This window comes from Rattus norvegicus, chromosome 12, assembly GCF_036323735.1.
Source record: "Rattus norvegicus strain BN/NHsdMcwi chromosome 12, GRCr8, whole genome shotgun sequence".
Classification (NCBI taxonomy): Eukaryota; Metazoa; Chordata; class Mammalia; order Rodentia; family Muridae; genus Rattus; species Rattus norvegicus.
In genome coordinates this window covers 50,082,833-50,100,575 of record NC_086030.1, presented here as the reverse complement: position 1 = coordinate 50,100,575, position 17,743 = coordinate 50,082,833, and the positions used below count along the sequence as shown (strand labels likewise).

Sequence of the window (17,743 nt, the reverse complement as noted above, 5' to 3'; positions counted from 1 at the left end):
CAGCTTCATAACAACTCCTCCCATCCCCATCCCCTTCCCCATCCCCTTCCCCATCCCCATCCCCATCCCCATCCCCATCCCGATCCCCATCCCCATCCCAATCCCCATCCCCATCCCCATCCCCATCCCCATCCCCATCCCCATCCCCATCCCCATCCCCATCCCCATCCCCATCCCCATCCCCATCCCCATCCCCATCCCCAGTAAGCCTAGTTTGAGTAAATCTTTCTTCATCCATCCAGCGGACCCACAAAACTTTCATTGACCCAGCTTGAAATGGCCTCTCCTTCTGTTCCGATCAACAGCCCCCAGTATCCGGTCCATACTGCATCAATATGGCGGCGCCTGCCCTTGCAGTGGGGCGCATCTCCAGGAAAGGGCACCACAAACCATAAGAAGATTACAGAGTACACGTGATATCACGCTGGCCCTTCAGGAACTCAGAGTTCCAAGAATGGCTTACTCAGGCACAGCCAAACCCAACCACCTCCCAGAAAAGGGCTGGCAGAGAGGCGGACCGAAGAGGGCACTTCCAGAAACTGCTGCGGGGCCGCCGCCGCCCCAAAGCTGTCCCAGGTCCTGGCGAGCCAACAAATCAGTACCACTATTGATGTCAGCGCCAATCCACCTGCTCCTGTCACAAGACATTACTTACTGCCAGGGATGATAAATCCCAGGATGTAGAACATGCTAAAAATATTAATCTACAAGTGAAAATCATTTTAATTGGATTTCGCCCTTGGGGTCACGTCAGGGGCCGGCTTTCAATCAGACTCGTCCAGTCAGCAAAGCGGGCCCCAGCCTTCCAAATTGAAACCACGATCGGCTCGCAGAGGTTAATAGAAACTCTGGGAAATAAATAGGTTATCGATCGATCATAACCATCAGCTGGCTTGGCTTTCGTCCGTGACCTGGCCCGCCCACTCCCACGGCAAACTCCGTTAGCATCTGATTACAGATGACTCTTGCAGCACTGTGTATTAATGAGCAGCTAATGCCTGTGGCGGGGGACGTTCCCTGGGGGCACAGAAATGTGGTGAGATCTGGTGTCCTGTGTGGGAACTCTCCATGAGGACCTGGATCTGTAAGGGATAAAGTCTGTGTCCCAGATCCCCACCTAAAACCATATTTATTCCTTCAACAACATCCATTGGGCATGGGCTTCCTGCACAGCAACCAGGGAAACAGAGCTGCACACCTCTCTCTGTCTGTCTCTGTATGTCTCTGTCTGTTTCTGTCTGTCCCTGTCTCCCTGTCTGCCTCTGTCTCTCTGTCTGCCTCTGTTTCTCTGTCTCTCTGTCTCTCTCTCTGTCTCTCTCTCTGTCTCTCTCTCTGTCTCTCTCTCTGTCTCTCTCTCTCTCCCTCTCAGCACAGTGGTACAGAACACCTAAAGCACCAAGTGTTCTTTCTCTAAGGAGGCAGAGCCTTGCCCACTCTCTACACCGTGTGAGTCTGAGTCACAAGGCAAGTTTTTGGAGGGGAGTTAATGAGCCCTCATATTAGTGACTTTTTTCATTGCTATGACCAAATACCTCACAGGGATGAACTCAGGAGCAAGGGGATTTCTTTGGACTCTGGGCTTGCACAGAAGTTCCCTACCTGAGGGAAAAGACTCCTTGGGACTCAAAAGGTAAACAAACCCACAAGCCCCAGGAAGCTCTGGGTCTTGCAGCTTCTCAAGGCCCGTCCTCAGGGTTACAGAAGCAGAAACAATTGCTTGGGGTGGGGGCAGGAGGAGGCTCTGCTATACCCTGCTGCAGGCTGTGGGGCTCTGGGTGGCTGCTTCCATGAGCTACACATGCCACTGTGCTGGCTATTTGGCGATACAATTTGATAAACTCACTGGTCCGCTAAGCTGGACTTGCACGCAGTGGGCTCTTTGGTCTGTCACTGATGCCCTACCTAGGGTGAGTAGATCTTTGTTCACAGCTCCGTGTAAGAAGTCAGGCACTGTGATGTTGAGACGCTGACTCGGGGGAAAGCCAAGACACGCGAGTCTACATCATGACTTTGAAGTTTGCCTTACCTAAAGGCCATGTTTAATGGGTGCTGGCGGTATGCCTGTAGTGTTTCAGGCCCACCTGGATGGCAGTGAGGGTCTCCCTCTGCCCTACAAGCCTGCCAGAAACACAGATGCATGAATTGTCTGGAGAACTGTCCTCAATTCAGACAGCCCCTCACAGCACAGGCAGGCCCCTCCACCGGCCCCAGCCTCCTTGAGCCATGAACAGGGAGAAACTGAGGCTATGAAGAAGCAGCTTGCCAAGATCATACGGCCAGAGCGTCTGAGCGAGAACATAAATCCCGTGTCCATGATCTGTGATGATGGCGTGATGACCCCATGAGAGGATGTCGCCCGATGGTGAGTAGGCAGAGAGAAAAAACCGACTGGAGTCTGACAGAGGACATCATTAGGTCAAGTTCAGTCTGGACTATGTAGCAAAACCCTGTCTCCAAAGAGATGGGGGAGCTCGAGAGATGGCTCAGTGGTTAAGAGCACTGACTGCTCTTCCAGAGGACCCAGGTTCGATTCCCAGCACCCGCAGCTCACAACTGTCTTTTAACTCCAAGAACTGACACCTTAACACAGACATACATGTAGGCAGAACACTAGTACACACAAAAAAATAAGACATGTGGGAGAAAGGGAGACAAGGGATGGACAGACATCTATGGGACATTGACGTTGTCCTCCTCAAAATTCACACCTGAAAAGCGTACAAAGGAGTTACCAAAATATCCTAAGAACATCTCACATTTTATGTAAGTTTGGGGCTTGGCATCTGGCTGCCTTCACAGCTGACATGGGGTCTCGTGGCCTGCTGGCTGAAGGCTGGATGAGTCTGAAGAAGCAACAAAGGTGACCAACAACCACACGCAGAACAACAGGGCCACTGTGGAGCAGACAGAGTCTCAGCCCAGTGATGCCTGTGGGGGTGTCTGTCATGGTTGTTGTCTCCCACTGAGTCCTCTGCGGGCTTCTCCTGGGCTCCCTGCTCCGTCCCCATCTTAGAGCCTAAGGCCTGATGCATTCGTTGACTGTGCTGTCTGCAAATGTCCTGTGGCTTCTCCTCAGACAACCCTCATCGAGCCTGAGTAGGCTCAGTATATGACTTAGGTCCCTTACCCCTCACATCCAGAGTCTCTTCTGCTCTGGCCTGATCAGGGCTCCTCTGTCTCACCAGAGCCATTCCCACGGTGGGGTTGACCTGGCTGCCCCCTCTACCCATGCCCTCCACCTTCTAAGGGCACACAATTCCTGAGCTCGCCAGCTTAAAGGGAAGGAAGATTTATATGGTTCACAGTCTGGAGAGTTTCAGCAAGCCATAACTGTCCTTTCTGCTTTGGGACTGTGCTGAAGAGATACCTCAGGATAGGAGCTCAGTGGAGCAGGGAAGAGCCCATAGCCCAGGCTATGTCCCCAGAGACCCAAAGACTTCTCACAAGACCTAAAGGCTCTTCTACCTCCCCGTGGATTTCCCCCAAAGCCAAGGATTTGAACCTTCAACCCTCAAACCCTTCAAACCTATTTATGAGGAAAAGCTTAACATTTTATTCATTTATGTGTTTTGCAGAGGGAGGCACCCACACCACAGAGCACATGTGGATGTCAGAGGACAACTTGCTAGAGTTAGTGCCCTCCTTCTGCTGGGGACCGAACGCAGTCCACCAGGCTTGATAGCAAACACCATTACCCACCCTAGCCTTCATGTCCACCCAATGCTGGTTTACTCCAGAGAGAAGCTACAGAATCACAAGGCTGATGCCTCTCAATAGTCACATGCAGCCTTCTCTGAGAGGCCCCAGTCCACCTCCCAGCTCCCACGTCAAAACAGCATGGCCAACCCTCCTTCCATCTATGGGTCATATCAACACTGATCTAAGCTTTATGGATGTCGGGGGTGGGTCTATGCCCAGAACTCCTGACTCCCCACTGGCCCAGGAGTCCCTTAAGCAGAGAGGCATGTTTTAGTCAGGGGCACTATTGCTGTGATGAAACACCATGACCAAGGGAACTCTGGAAGGAAAGTGTTTATTCAGCTCACACTTCCACATTGCTGTTCATCATCAAAGGAAGCCAGGACTGGAACTCACACAGGGCAGGTGGGAGCTGATGCAGAGGCCATGCAGGGTGCTGCTTACTGGCTTGCTCCCCATGGCTTGCTCAGCCTGCTTTCTTGAAGAACCCAGGACCATCAGCCCAGGGAGGGCCCCCCCCCTTAATGGTCTGGCCCCACCCACAATGGGCATGATCAATCCCAATAATCACTAATTAAGAAAATGCTCCACAGGCTTGACTTCAGCCTGATCTTATAGAGACATTTTCTCAATGGACACTCCCTCCTCTCAGATGAGTTTAACTCGTGTCAGGTTGACATAAGACCATCCAGCACGTGGTTCTTTTTCTCACAATACAGTGTTCAAGAGGCCTCTGTGCAGCTAGCTCTGAATACGGGGAAGGCTGGGCCAATCAGCAGGATGTTAGACATGGGCTCCTTAGGGGACAAAGAGAAAGCTCTTCGGTAGAAGCCCTCCTAGTGAAGGATGAAGAGACAGGTGGAGTTTTTATCAACCAATCCTTTATGTGCAAGAATTCCAGGCAGTAAGAGGCCATACAGCCACCCAAGCCAAGGGACACTGGCTAGGATGTGAGGAAAACCAGAACCAGATCATGAAATGGCACAGCCCTATTGTAGTCAGGGGCAGAGAGCTCTTCTGTCCCTCTTCACCCTCTTCACGTAGCTTCTTAGTGGCTGCTTCGGGTCCCCACAGCATGGCAGCCATGCTCTGAGCAAGTGCTTAAGTCTTATGACCTCAACTGGGAAGTCAGAAAGTATTGTCTCTGCTGGTCACATACCTAGCCAGGTGATGGGACACATCTGTAACCCCAGGAATCCTAGACAGGAGGGTTGTGTGTTCCAGACCAGCCTGGGCTAGTAGAGACCATTACTCAAACACACACACATACAGAGAGAGAGAGAGAGAGAGAGACAGAGACAGAGACAGAGACAGAGACAGACAGAGACAGACAGAGACACAGAGACAGACAGAGACAGAGACACAGAGACAGACAGAGACAGAAACAGAGACAGACAGAGAGACAGAAAGACACAGAGAGAAAGAGAAAATGAGGGAAGGAGAGAGAGCGACAGACTGACAGACAGACAGAGACAGAGATAGACAAAGACAGACACAGATAGAGAGACAAAAGGACACAGAGACAGAGAAAAGGAGGGCAGAAAAGAGAAACAGACAGACAGACGGAAAGACAAAGACAGAGACAGACAGAGACAAAGACACAGAAAGAGACAGAGAAAAGAGGAGAGACAGACAGACAGGCAGGCAGGCAGACAGAGAGGGCTCATTGGTTAAATCCATTGAGCACCACACACACCTAACAACCTGAACACATGTGCACACACATACATAAATAAATAGATAAATGTAATTTTGAAGTCAAAGAGAAGGGGAAGAAACTGCTACAGACATTCTCTGGAAAGTACAGTCTACAGCATGAGGAGAATTTCTTACCCATCACACCAGGAGCTTCACCCCTGCGCCCTTTCGTTTCGAGTCACAACCGTGCATGCAGAGACATCTCTGCCACACTGTTTTACACATGCGACTTAGAGTCTAAGCCAAGTGAAGTGGCTTGTCCAGGGTGGCACTGCCTCTGAGCCCAGGCTAGACTCTTGCTAAGAGTCTCGGGCAGTTTTCTTAACACCTTGGTGCCACAGAACTGGCCCCAGCCACCACAACCTCCAGGGAGCTGGTGAGGGGTTGGGGCTTGGAGGGTGAAATCAGAGACTCTGAGCATCTGCCAGGGAGTGAGAACCTGGGAAAGTTTCGAGACCTGACCCCTGAGCTAGAAGGTGACGTCTGGTAAGAGTCAAGCAGCCCATGTTGCTGGGAAAATGCCCCAGCCATCCTGCACGTCCATGGCTTGATGTTCTGGGCCTGCTGCTGCCAGTGCATTTCTGGGATTTCAAGATCTCTGTGGAGGAAGAGCCCCCCACAATGAGGCCTCTTAGGCGAAGATGAGGAGGCTGGGTCTGTTCTCTGGTCCTCGTGAGTGCCTCTGTCCCCCAGGGAAGGGGAGTTTGCTCCTAGGTCGAGTCCTATGCACAGGTGGGTCTATTCATCCTGACAGGAACCAGTAGGGACCAGGTCAAGTAACTATGGCTTCACAGAAGATCACAGCCCGACAGGCTCAGAGATAGACAACCTGGGATGGCAGGCCAGCTTACATGATGATGTGGCCCCGGTGCCCATCTGATCCTCAGGCCCTCACACCATCCTGCTTGATCCTGCTACCCAGAAAAATCTGCCCATGTCCAAAAGAAACCACCGTGGGGGTGAAGTAGGCCTGGTCATTACCTGCCCGTGAGCTGCAGACACCCTATGAGCCTTGTCCTCTGAGAGCGACAAGGCTTTGTTCCTGTACATGAAAGACTCCATCCCACAGTTTGAGATGCACCCCCTGCCCCGTGCTTGAGCCTCTCCTCTGTGCAGGACTCTCCAGTTGCCCTCAACCCCCTCAATCAGGAGCATCCACTGGAAAGACATGCCACCGTCATTCCACTTCTACCTGGGCGCAGAGGCTCAGGGTGACACAGAACCTCAACCCAGGGAGAACACCCTGCAGGTCTCTAAGGATCTCAGATAGGACTCAGCATCCTCTTCTGCTAAACTGTGGGGACCTGGCCCATGACTATAGGGTGCATGCACAAGGCGCAGGACAAGAGACTGAAATCAAGGACCCAAATAACCAACTTTGATTGGCACCAGGGCAAAGCACTTCCCCAAGGAAGGAATACAGGAGAGGCAGGGCAGGCAGAATCTATGTGACCATGGGTCTGGTTTGGTGGTGGTGATGGTGATAGTGGTAGTGATGGTGGTGGTGTTGGTGATGATGGTGGTGGTAATGGTGATGGTGGTGGTGGTGATGGTGATGGTAGTGGTGATGATGGTGGTGGTAATGGTGATGGTGGTGGTGGTGATGGTGATGGTAGTGGTGATGATGGTGATGGTGGTGGTGGTGATGGTGGTGGTGGTGGCCGCGGCAGTGGCGGCAGCAGCGGTGTGGTGTGTGTAACATCCCCAGTACATCCTCAAATCAATGAGAAGATCGACTCTGCCCTGGAGGTGCATTCACCCCGTGTGTGTGTGGAAGCCATCTTGAAGCAGCTTTTCGTTTCTTGCCTTCTCTGAACATCAGCAGCACTACCTACACACACACACACACACACACACACACACACACACACACACAGTAGGCAATAGGGAGTCAGGATGTCCCCGCCATTCAGTCTTAGCCTGCATCCAGGAAGCACTTGCCCAGAGCATAGCAGCGACCACTTATCCACCCAGTGGGAGGTGGCCGTGGGCCTGGAGGTGAAACAGGGAGAGTCTTGGCTGTAGGCACGGCCCCAGCATCTGTGGAGTCGTGGGGACTTTGAGCATCAGAGGAGAAGGTTTGGGGGAACAATTCTATTAAACTAAAATGACCCTTGCCAAGAGCGGCTTGGTAGCGTGGAACCTAGAAACACTGCGCGCTTTGCAGAGGGAAAGACTTGAGGCTGAAGGATGGGGGTGAGTGAGGGCAGTTGCCGTCTCTCAAACGCTTCTGGAGTTTCCGTCTTCAGCCACACTCGCTACAACCCCATGCCCCCACCCACCCATGCCAAAACCCACTCAAATTCCTGAAGCCCTGGCACCCACTGCTGCCCCCATTAGAGCAGCCCTGAAGGCAGAGAGGATCCAGTCCCAATCCCAGTAGAGAGGGGGGCAGAGGATTTGTGTGATGCTGCCATCTGCTGGCCGCCCTGTGAACTGCAGGCAGAGCGCAGCGACTTCCCAACAGGCCACCGAAGAAAGAAGGAAAGAGACCTGCAGAAACCTTCGCCATCTCCACACAGATCCTGCTCCGCTTCGGAAAAATAGCGGCTTTCAAGAGCGTGTTTTTGTGTTACTGTGTGGGGGCCCATTGATTACCTCTGTCCCAGGTCAGTTTCTCATCTCTATCTAATTTAAAGCACCCAGCGCTGGACTGTGAGCCCAGCACCCGGGTTAACATAGGACAGCGTCTGCCACATTGTATGCGGTCTATGAGACAATGGTGGCCAACAGTTGAGTCCTGGGCATGTGGCAGTCCTGGGTGGGAAGGGGACCTGGGACCTGAACATCTGTCTTAGCTTCATTCTGTTGCTCTGACAGAACACCCAGATGGGAGGAGTGGAAAAAAAACAAAACAAAACTTGACGACAAAAACAAAAAACAAAAAAAGACAAAACACTTGAGGTTGAAAAGCATTGTTCCTCTTAAGGTTAAATAAATCTCCTCATTGCTGGGAAGGAGGAGCAGGTCACATGACCCACAGCCAGCGCATGCTCTACCCTGTCTCTACTCTTAGTACTGAATTCAGGCTCCAAATACAACGAGCTGTGCCGCCGCCTTGAAGCTGGACCTTCCCAAGTTAGCTTTTGGAACCGGACAGTTTCCCCCAGACTCGCCCACAGGTCAGCCTGATGTAGAAACCTCCCTTCCCAGGTGACTCTACACCGTGTCACCTTAACAAACGTCCAATTGGAGATCCAGAGTGAGGGATCCCACCTGAGTAGATTTGGCTGCACTGGGTGTGTCTGTGGGGTCTTTCACCTGAGGAAACCCACGATTCACCGGGCGCGTGGTATGAACTCGTGGTGTGAACCTGGGCTTGTGGTGAGAACTCATGGTATGAACTGGACTCGAAGTATGAACCAGACTGGAGGTGCGAACCAGATTCCTGATGTGAAGTAGACTTGTACAGTGAACTGGACTCGTGGTGTGAAACTAGACTTGTGGTGTGAACTGAACTCGTGGTGTGAAACTGGGCTCATGGTATGAACTCATGGTGTGAGCCAGTCTTGCTCCAGGAACCAGACTTGGGGTGTGAAGTGGACTTGTGCAGTGAACTGGACTTGTGGCATGAAACAGAACTTGTATGAAACCGGGCTCATGATGTGAAACTGGACTCATGGTGTGAACTGGACTCATGGTGTGAACCGGACTCATGCCATGAATGGAACTTGGGGTGTGAACTGAGCTTGTGGTGTGAAAGCTGGGCTCATGGTGTGAACACCCTACTGGGGGCTGAAACTCCCCTGCCTGGTGGGAAGGTGGGTGACCCAGGATTGTGCCCAGCCTTGTCCCTTTCTGTTGCCATCCTGCTCTATTTCCTGTCCATTCTGAGGTGAAGGTCTCAATACACACATACCAGCTACCATGATATTCTGCTCAAGCAGCCAACTGGTGACAGCTGGAACCGTCTGAATCAAACAAGTTCCTTTCTCCGTGTGCTCTCTGTCGGGAATTTTGCCACAGTGAGGAAACAAGTCATAACTACAGGTGGATTGGCCAAGCAGGTTGACTTCTGTGGTGAGCTAGACCTCTTCTGTTGCCCCCTTCCCTGGTCACATGTTGTTGCCCATCTCCCCAGGACTGCATGGTTGATCTTGAAGGAACCACCCTAAATTTCCAGAGCCTGTGGTAGCTGTTTCTTCTTGGCCTCTTCCCTGCTTCCTGGTCCATCCTGCCCCACAGTGCCTGAGCCTCTGCTCCACCATCTGGTGGGGCACGGTAGGAGCTCAGCTCACCTCAGCAAGAGCCCTAGCAGACCTTCACATCTCCCATACTGACTTACAGTGTGGTCCCCATCGTACAGAGCAGATGGCAGCTCAGAGAGAGTTGGCCTTCCTCCATACGCTGCACAGAACTGGCCATGCCCAGATTCAAACTGGTTCCTGGGGAGTCTGTACCCAAATCCTGATCCCAAACTTCTCAAAACACCCAAGCAGACAATTCACTCTAGTTGCCTTGAACATTGTTCTGAAAAAGATCTCAAAGACATACCTAGGTCCCCAAAGAGGGATGGGTGATCAACTAGTAATGTCTGTCACCAGTATGTGGAAGTCAGAGGTCAACCTCAGGTGTTTTGAGACGGGGCCTCTAGACAGCTGAAGTTCAGTTAGGCTGAGCTGGCTGGTCAGTGAGCTCCAGTAGTCTCCCTTCTGTAAATTTTAGTAATCGAACTTGCCATCAGATTTGCTCTCTTGCCATCAGACTTGCTCGTTTGCCATCAGACTTATCGTCAGACTTGCACATCGAGCTTTTTCACCAGCTGAGCTATCTTGCCCGAATGTTTTAATAAAATAAAAATGAGTTCTTCTTTGGCCCCGCTATCTTGGCTCACCAGCAACTCAGCGCACCCTAGGACAGAGGTCGCACTGATCGCTCCTCCCCCAAGACAACCTTCCCCTCATAAACCAGTCACTCTCCAATGTGCATCGGTTTTAATATCAAAATGGCATCTTACACAGAGGCAGCTACAAGCATGAAAATCAAAAGACCCCGTAACTATGGCTGGACCCATGGAAAGGTCTACATCTTTTAATCTACATCAGGTTTTCAGGGCCCACACTCAGCCTCCCCCGGCGGGAACATGGAACAGACACCTTTGCTGAGATGATTATAAAACAATGGGTTGCTAGACAGATCCCAGAGTGGCTAGACCACAGTTCCCAACCTGACACCTCCAGGCAGTCCTCACTGCCTCCAGCCCCACCCCTCGGGGAGGATCCAAGGTGGTTCCTCCCTCCAAACAGCCTATGGCCTCTTCAGACAGGAGGCCAGTTCTGCACCTACAGGGTCCTGCTCAAAACAAGCCTAAAGTTCAGTGGAATTAGGGGACAGGTGCAGCCCAAATGCAGGCAATTAGAATGAGCCTCAGGGGCTCAGTTTTCTCGAGTTATAGTCTCTCTTTTCTCTACCGTCCCTCTCTCTCTCTCTCATCTCTGCGCACGCGCACACACACGTACATACACACACACACACACACCATCACCACCACCGTCAACACCACCTACCTCCAGATCTTCTGGAGAAGGCATACACCACCGCAGGGCCTGTGTTAAGTTTTAAGTCCCTTGCTGTCCCCTCTGTCCCTTGCTTTCCCCAGGGATCCGGAGGAGCTCAGCTCACCTTGGCAAGAGCCCTAGCAGTGTGGTCCCCATCGTACAGAGCAGATGGCAGCTCAGAGAGAGTGGTTCAAGGGTGGTGAACCATGAACCCTGCTCCTCTCCAGATGGACCAAAGTGTCTTTCCCGCTACTGGAAGTTCTGGTGCTTTCTATAACGTGGCCAGTACACCTTGCAAGCCCCTCCCGGTCCCACCTGGGCTGGTTCAAGTGAGGCAGCCTGAGAACTCCAGCCCTGCCACCCTCTGAGACCATATGATGCTAGGCAGGCAGGCAGACCCCAGAGATCTGTCTCTGGTGTTCTATGCTGAGATTGCAATTGAAGGCTGCGTCTGGCATGCATCCCAAGGGATGAAGCCCATGTTTATAGTCAACCAGGCCTGGAACTTGCGACATCCTGAGTTTCTCACTTGATACACTTCCCCCAGGAATCTCCCAGACTCTTGCTTGGATCCTCTCTAATCCTAAAGTGAGTGTGGCTTGTAGCCAGCTATGCCCTCCCTGCCTGTCAAGGTTTAGCTGCCATGATCCCTCTTCAATGAGCCTCCCCACCTACCTCATCTTAACTCTCCTGATCTCTGCCCCCTTCAGTGTCCTGGGCCCACCATGCATAATTGCAGCCACTAGGGACCAGCTACCGTCCCTAACTGAGACCCTGTCACACCTTCCTTGAGAAGGCTTCTGTCTATTCTCAGCATCTGGAGCAGAGCCCTAGGCAGCCTTTCTCTGGGCATTGTTGGTGAAATGAGGCAGACTGGCCATCAGAGGGCAGCAGCGAGTACACTCAAGCCGTACCTGGAGGATAAACCCACCTTTCTAAGGGATGTCTCCACTTCCTCGGGGGGCTCAGACCCCTCCTTGAGCTGCGTGACAACTCTACATCAGTCTTAAGACTGTGGGTAAGCAGTTCTCACAGCACCCATTGACTAGGCAGCCGCCTGTCCCTGAGCCTCCAGCATTCTAGCCTCTGACCTCCAGACTACTCAGTGAAACAAGCACCCTTCTCTTGCCCACCACAACCTGGTGTCACTCCCAGCTCCACAAGGGTTCCCTGGCCTCATGGCTTCCTGTCCCTGCTCCCAGGAGACTTTCCGTTGCCTTAAGTGTTCCTAACTCTCTGCCAGTCACCCTCCCTTCCCCCAGTACACCTACCCTGTGTAAAAGCACTACCTTAGAGATTTAGAGGGAAAGATCAAGCTGTTTTACTCTAGGGTTTAAGCGTTGGAGAATGTACAGCCCTTCTGGATACTTCTACCTGGAGCTCGATGTCGTCCCCCACACAAGGACTCCAGGCAGGAAATGACCTTGTACTCAACAAGTCCATAAATAACAAATTGGGCCCGCCAGACAGGTGTCTCAGGCACCTGTATGAGCTAAGAACCACTTGCTGAGAACGACACTGTAGTTTACAGGAGGGAGCTAACAGCCACGGCAGATGTAAGGTTATGGATGGAGCCAGTGACCACACCCACAGGAAGCCGGCTGTGCGCCTGGTCCCACCAAGATGCTCAGTAGACAGTATCCTTTCTTCTGGGCTGAGACACACCTCAGCCCCGGTTACCACTTTGATTGACATTTGGAAGCTCTGACCCAGACCGGTCACGTGTCTACTCTCAATAGCTACATCCTCCCCGTAGCAACCAAGCTCAGAACTTCCCTCCCCCTCTCCCTCACCAGCCACGCCGCCATCCAAGCCGTTAGTGGTAACAGGGAGAGGGGTGTGAGACCTGTTAGTCAGAGAGAAATCCACAGCCATTCATTTCTGCCGGAAGGAACAGACCAGAAAGGCACAACATTAGTTCAGAGGAAAGGGTGGTTCAAAGAAGCCGGCCAAAGCCAGGCCAGGAGCCTGGAGCCCCCCTGGATGGGCGGGGCTGGCTGCTAGGGGTCAGCCCCTTGGGGCAGCCAGGGAGAGGCAGGGATTAGCTGGGGGAGGAGCTAGAGTTAGTGCAAAGGAGCCAGAGGTTAGCCCGGAGAGGCCATGAGCCTACTGGAGGTGAGGCATGAAATCACCCCCAGGTGTGGCCCTGGCTTAGCAGCTGGCGGGCTCTGGGGGAGGCTGGCTGGGGCAGAGGCATGGATATAAACAGCATAAGGAGCTGGGGTGACTTCCCATCAGCCTGTGGGCCTCTAGGATTCACTTCCCAGCACCCATTTACCCCTCCCATAATCCCTAAGGGCCTGTAGAGGCGCTTCCCCAAATGTGCGCCCTGACAACTGGCAGCCTGTCTGCTAAGTGTGGGGACAGTGCTTCTAAACACTTCCTGAGGGAAAAAATATCCTCACACCTACTTCCTGTGTGAAAATGGTACCAAATAAGACTTCCAGTTTGAGATTTCCACCCCTCTCAGTGGGAGAGGTCTGGCTGGCTGACCACCTATGTGGAGAAGCTTCTTCCTGGTCATTGGCCATTTCTTCTCAGGCTGAGAGGAAGGCCCTTTTACAGACTTCCAGGTGCCCTCTCCTCAGGCTTCACATGGGAAATGGCTGACTCTGCTTTGTGGGCTTTCAGGGACATGTCCCTCCACCTGCTTCCTGCTTAGGAAAACTCACTTAGAGCTTCCAGGTAGGGCTTTGGGTCCAGACACACACCTTTGGACTCCTGTATAAGATGGCCAGCCCCATGACATTCCTACCCCTTTCTCCCTACTCTAAATCACAGAGGGCCCCAGCTAGGTAGGGCCCAGAATTGCCAATTCTGGAGCCACAGGCACCACACTGGCTCCCACAAGATCCCCTGGTCCCATCCACTCCTGGTGGCAACCAGACTTGTGCACAGAGGAGAGAGGTCATGCTCGGAGCCCAGCGTCCCACGTCCACAGGACAGCCTCCTCCTCCTCCTCCTCTGGGCATCACTAATACGGCTGTCCCCTGCCTCAGACCTGGCCTGGACAACCTGGGGATATCTGCTTGCCAAAAGGAGGGACCAGCCCCCAGGAGGCCCAGAGCTCGGCAGGGCTGGGTTAGTAAGAAGAGAAACCAGTTAGTAGGGCCAGGTTAGTAGGTCAGAGCACAGCACCAGCAGACACACACAGGAGCCACTAGAGAGAAGAAGGCAGCAGGGGGGCCGTTAGTTAAGGGGCAGCAGGGTGCGAGTGGGGTGCCCCGGGGTTAGACAATTAGTAATCAAAAGAGCTGCCTATGGGAGAGAAAGCTGGCAAGAAAGGGAGAAAGGGAAGAGACGTTAAGGATTCAAAGCACATGTCTGCCCCAGGTAGAAGGGTCTGTGTGCAGAACACCCGAGATCAGACAATGGAGGTACCACCCAGTCCCCTGCACCCCGCTCTCAGCAGGTCTTTTTCCATTTTGAAGTCCCTGCCATGTGGTAACACCTTTGTCACCTCACCACAGGCACCAGGGGGAGTAGAAGGGTCCCGTTCCGCCAGCAGCAAGTGGCAGAGTTGGTGAGTCTCTTAGCATGCCCTGTCCTGCAGGATGGGTCTGCACATAGATCCCAGCCGCCAGGCAGGGCCTTCCTGAGTCTTGTCTGCTCCACGTCCCAGCCTCTGGGAAGGCCCCTGGCCTGCAGAGTTAGTAGGGTTTGGCTGCTGCGGGGTTAGTAGGACATGCTCGGGCCAGGTTAGTGGATTAGTCAGTTGACAGAAGGCCAGGCATCTCGTCGCGTGCCACAGCGTCCTGGCCGAGCCCTGGGTTGGTTAGTAGGTTAATCACACCATGCAGCCTTTCCCTCTCACCACCCCGCCATCACCACAGGCCTCTTGTTCCCACCATCCTGGGCATGGGGCCTAAACCAGGACAGGGGGTCTACCTCCATTCCCCATCAGCAACCCCCCAGGAATCAAGCCTAACCTCAGTGACCCATGCAGGAAGCCGGGAGCTTCCATTTCTAGGCTGTGGGTTCAGAGCCCCACAAACACTTCAGGTCTCTAAAAAAAAAAGTACCCTGCTTGTCCTCAGTGCAAACCCCCTGCCTGGTTGTGGCCGGGCCCCTTCCCAGAAGGATCTTCTCACATGCTTGCATACACCACACACACACACACACACACACACACACACACACACACACACACACACACACCAGCATCTTTCCACAAAACAGCTAACCCACACACCCAGAATTGCTTTGCTTGAAAGTAAACATCTCTCCCATCACCAACTCCAGGGCTGCTCCCACCACTGGCCTACCCTGCCCTCCTCAAGGAACTGGCCTGAGTCTAAGGCAAAGATTGGACCTCCCACCCCCCACCCCTCAAGATTCTCTTTACTCCCAGGTGATACCAGGACCCCTGAGCATGCCTTAATGATTCTACCTATCACTCTTGTGTCTTCCTGTGTCCTCCCAGCATTCCAGAAGTTTGGTAAGAAAATAACTCTGTAGCCAGCAAAGATGGGAAATGTTTCATCCCTCAGTTCCAGCCTGAGTATCCAAGATGCTCCTTGGCATTTCAGAGCTCTGAAAAGTCCTGCTCTGTATTTGACCTGTTTACATTCTTGCTCTGATGTCCTCCCAGAAAGCACTCAGCCAAGCCACACCTTTCTCACCCTGCAAAGCCCTGACTGGATCAGCCTGGCTAGGAAGCATCTCTCCCTAGTTCCAGAGCTGGGGGGGTTTCTCTCCCACTCTGGCCTCTTCCGACTGCCCATTGTCCAGTTCTTCTTGCACACAGCTTCTCTCCGCTGACTATGAAACTGTAAATGTCTGAGGTACCGCTGTCCCAAGATGGCTTACAGTAAAGAACCATGATGGGCTCCGTGTTTTAGCGGGAAACAAGGTTCCTCTTCTTCTGGAAAACACGGCAAGCTACAACAGAGACCAAAGGTAGCCACTGCCCCAGACTGGTCAGCAAGGTTCACCTAAACTCCCTAAACTCCCACTGAACAGAACTGTATGGTGCATCTACTGAGAGCCAGGCACAGGGCCCTCTGAGAGCTACCTAGGCCACCAGGAGAACATATGGCCCACCTGACAATGTGGAAATCAAAGCTGGTAGAGACGAGGGGACTTGCAGAGGGTGCCCTGAGACCTGAGCTGGCTCTGTACTGGCTGCAGACACCATGTGCCCAAGACACCTGCAACCCTGTTCCCATCTTGCGTTCATCTGTTCCTCCCTACGTGGGGGACTCTGAAGGGGAGATTGGATGCTCATGTTTGTGAGACCAACCTGTCAGAGTCCTCCCAAGAGGCACAGGCTGAATCCCCAGCCCCTCTATGCTCATGTTTGTGAGACCAACCTGTCAGAGTCCTCCCAAGAGGCACAGGCTGAATCCCCAGCCCCTCTATGAAGGTATAGAGAGAAAAGAACATCATGAGGTCATAAGCCTGGGTTGTGAAGCAACAAGACCGCCACCCTTGTGGACGAATCCTTACAGCCCACTCACCCTGGACACAGAGAAAGGCCCCACGGAGACACAAGCTACTGCTGGCACTTCAGCCTTGCTTTGCCAGCCTCAAGCCCTATCTGTGAGTCTCTGGGGCTGAAGCACCACAGCCCGGAATGAAGAGTAAATACCCAACTGCCCCAGCTCCCACCCAGGTCAAGGGCTTCCTGTTTCTAGACTGCCCCAAGGAAGACCTCACACTACTCCGTTGCTGGTGGTAAAACCATCTCCTCCAGGAGGGTCTGTGACAAGAACGAACAGGAGGCCATACTGGGCACAGCACCCTGAGGAGGGAGCAGTGCCAGCCTCTGTCCCTTGGCAGTTATGCAACATGGATTGGGGCTCTGGCTGAATACTCCCATGTCCTGGGCAAAGGCTTTGTAACATTACACAGACGCACCCTGCTCTCTAGCGATTGGAGGGAGCTGGAGCCGTGGTCCTGCCTGGCACCTCCCTACTGGGTCTCCTTATCTTAGAGTGTCCCTTTTCTCTTTCCAAGGTCCCTTCCTATGCTGGATAGCACAGGGACTAGCCAGGCTCCCCCAGGCCAGGGCTGGCTGGCCTCTCCTCACAACCATCAGAGAGCTAAGCCTCACCCAGGAAGCACCCAAACAGACTCATCACTCAAGCAGCAAACAGGCAGAAAAAAAGGAAAGGGAAGGGAAAGGGAAAAAGAAAAGAAAAACAGACAAAAGACAGACATTGGGCCCCTCCTCAGCAGCCCCTCTTCCATGCCCGTGGAGTCCCTGCCCTACCCCACTGGTCCTTTGAGACACCACCCTGTGGCCAGGAGGGAGCCTAGCTCTACCCCATCTCCAGAGACTGGAATGAGGAGGGGGCCTGCAGTGCCCCAGGGCTCTAAACTGCAGCCTCCCCCCGACCCCCGGAGCTGTCCATCAAAGGCAGGGTGAATCCTAAGCTGTATATCTTCCAGGAATACTTCTTCAGGGAGCTCCGTCTTAGGTACTGGGGAGGACAGGATCTTCAGATTGCTCGCCAGTTCCATGAGGTCAGAATCCAAGGGATCCCCAAGGCTCCAAGGCAGGTCAGGGTCTGGAGATGCGCAGAGCTGTCTTGGGGAGGCACAAGGAAAGAAGATGAGGGTACCCCAGATAACACGAGTCTACGTCCTGTGCTCCCAACATACACACGGGGCAGGAGGCAGAGCTCGGGACACATATCTTGCAGAAATAAATTTAGACAGGGAGTGATAAAGGACCCAACAGATAGGGTTCACTCAAAGGATCTGCAGAAGCCCAGACTGACCCCAGGAGGTCAGGGTCTGAGAAGGGGTGAAGCAGACTCAGGAGGAGTCCCCAGCAGCTTCAGCTGAGACCCTGTGTACACCCCCAACCCACACACGGACCATAGCATCCCACAGGACACAGA

At 53.1% G+C, this 17,743-nt stretch overlaps 2 long non-coding RNA genes across 4 annotated transcripts in view; one reads left to right on the top strand and one right to left on the bottom strand.

Annotated features, from left to right (window-relative positions):
- Window positions 1-10,316: 10,316 nt before the first annotated feature.
- Window positions 10,317-17,743, bottom strand: part of Miat (myocardial infarction associated transcript) — a 15,234-nt gene continuing 7,807 nt past the window's right edge. Inside the window, exon 5 of the long non-coding RNA NR_111959.1 lies at window positions 10,317-17,427. This is a non-coding gene — a long non-coding RNA (myocardial infarction associated transcript). The remainder of the gene's footprint in view (window positions 17,428-17,743) is intronic.
- The window catches only part of LOC134481212 (uncharacterized), a 10,117-nt gene continuing 8,653 nt past the window's right edge, over window positions 16,280-17,743 (top strand). For 2 of the 3 annotated variants that reach the window (XR_010056602.1, XR_010056600.1), the window contains exon 1: window positions 16,306-16,436. This is a non-coding gene — a long non-coding RNA (uncharacterized LOC134481212). Of the gene's footprint in view, window positions 16,437-17,743 lie in introns of all 3 variants that reach the window. The other variant, XR_010056605.1, reaches the window with a different exon arrangement.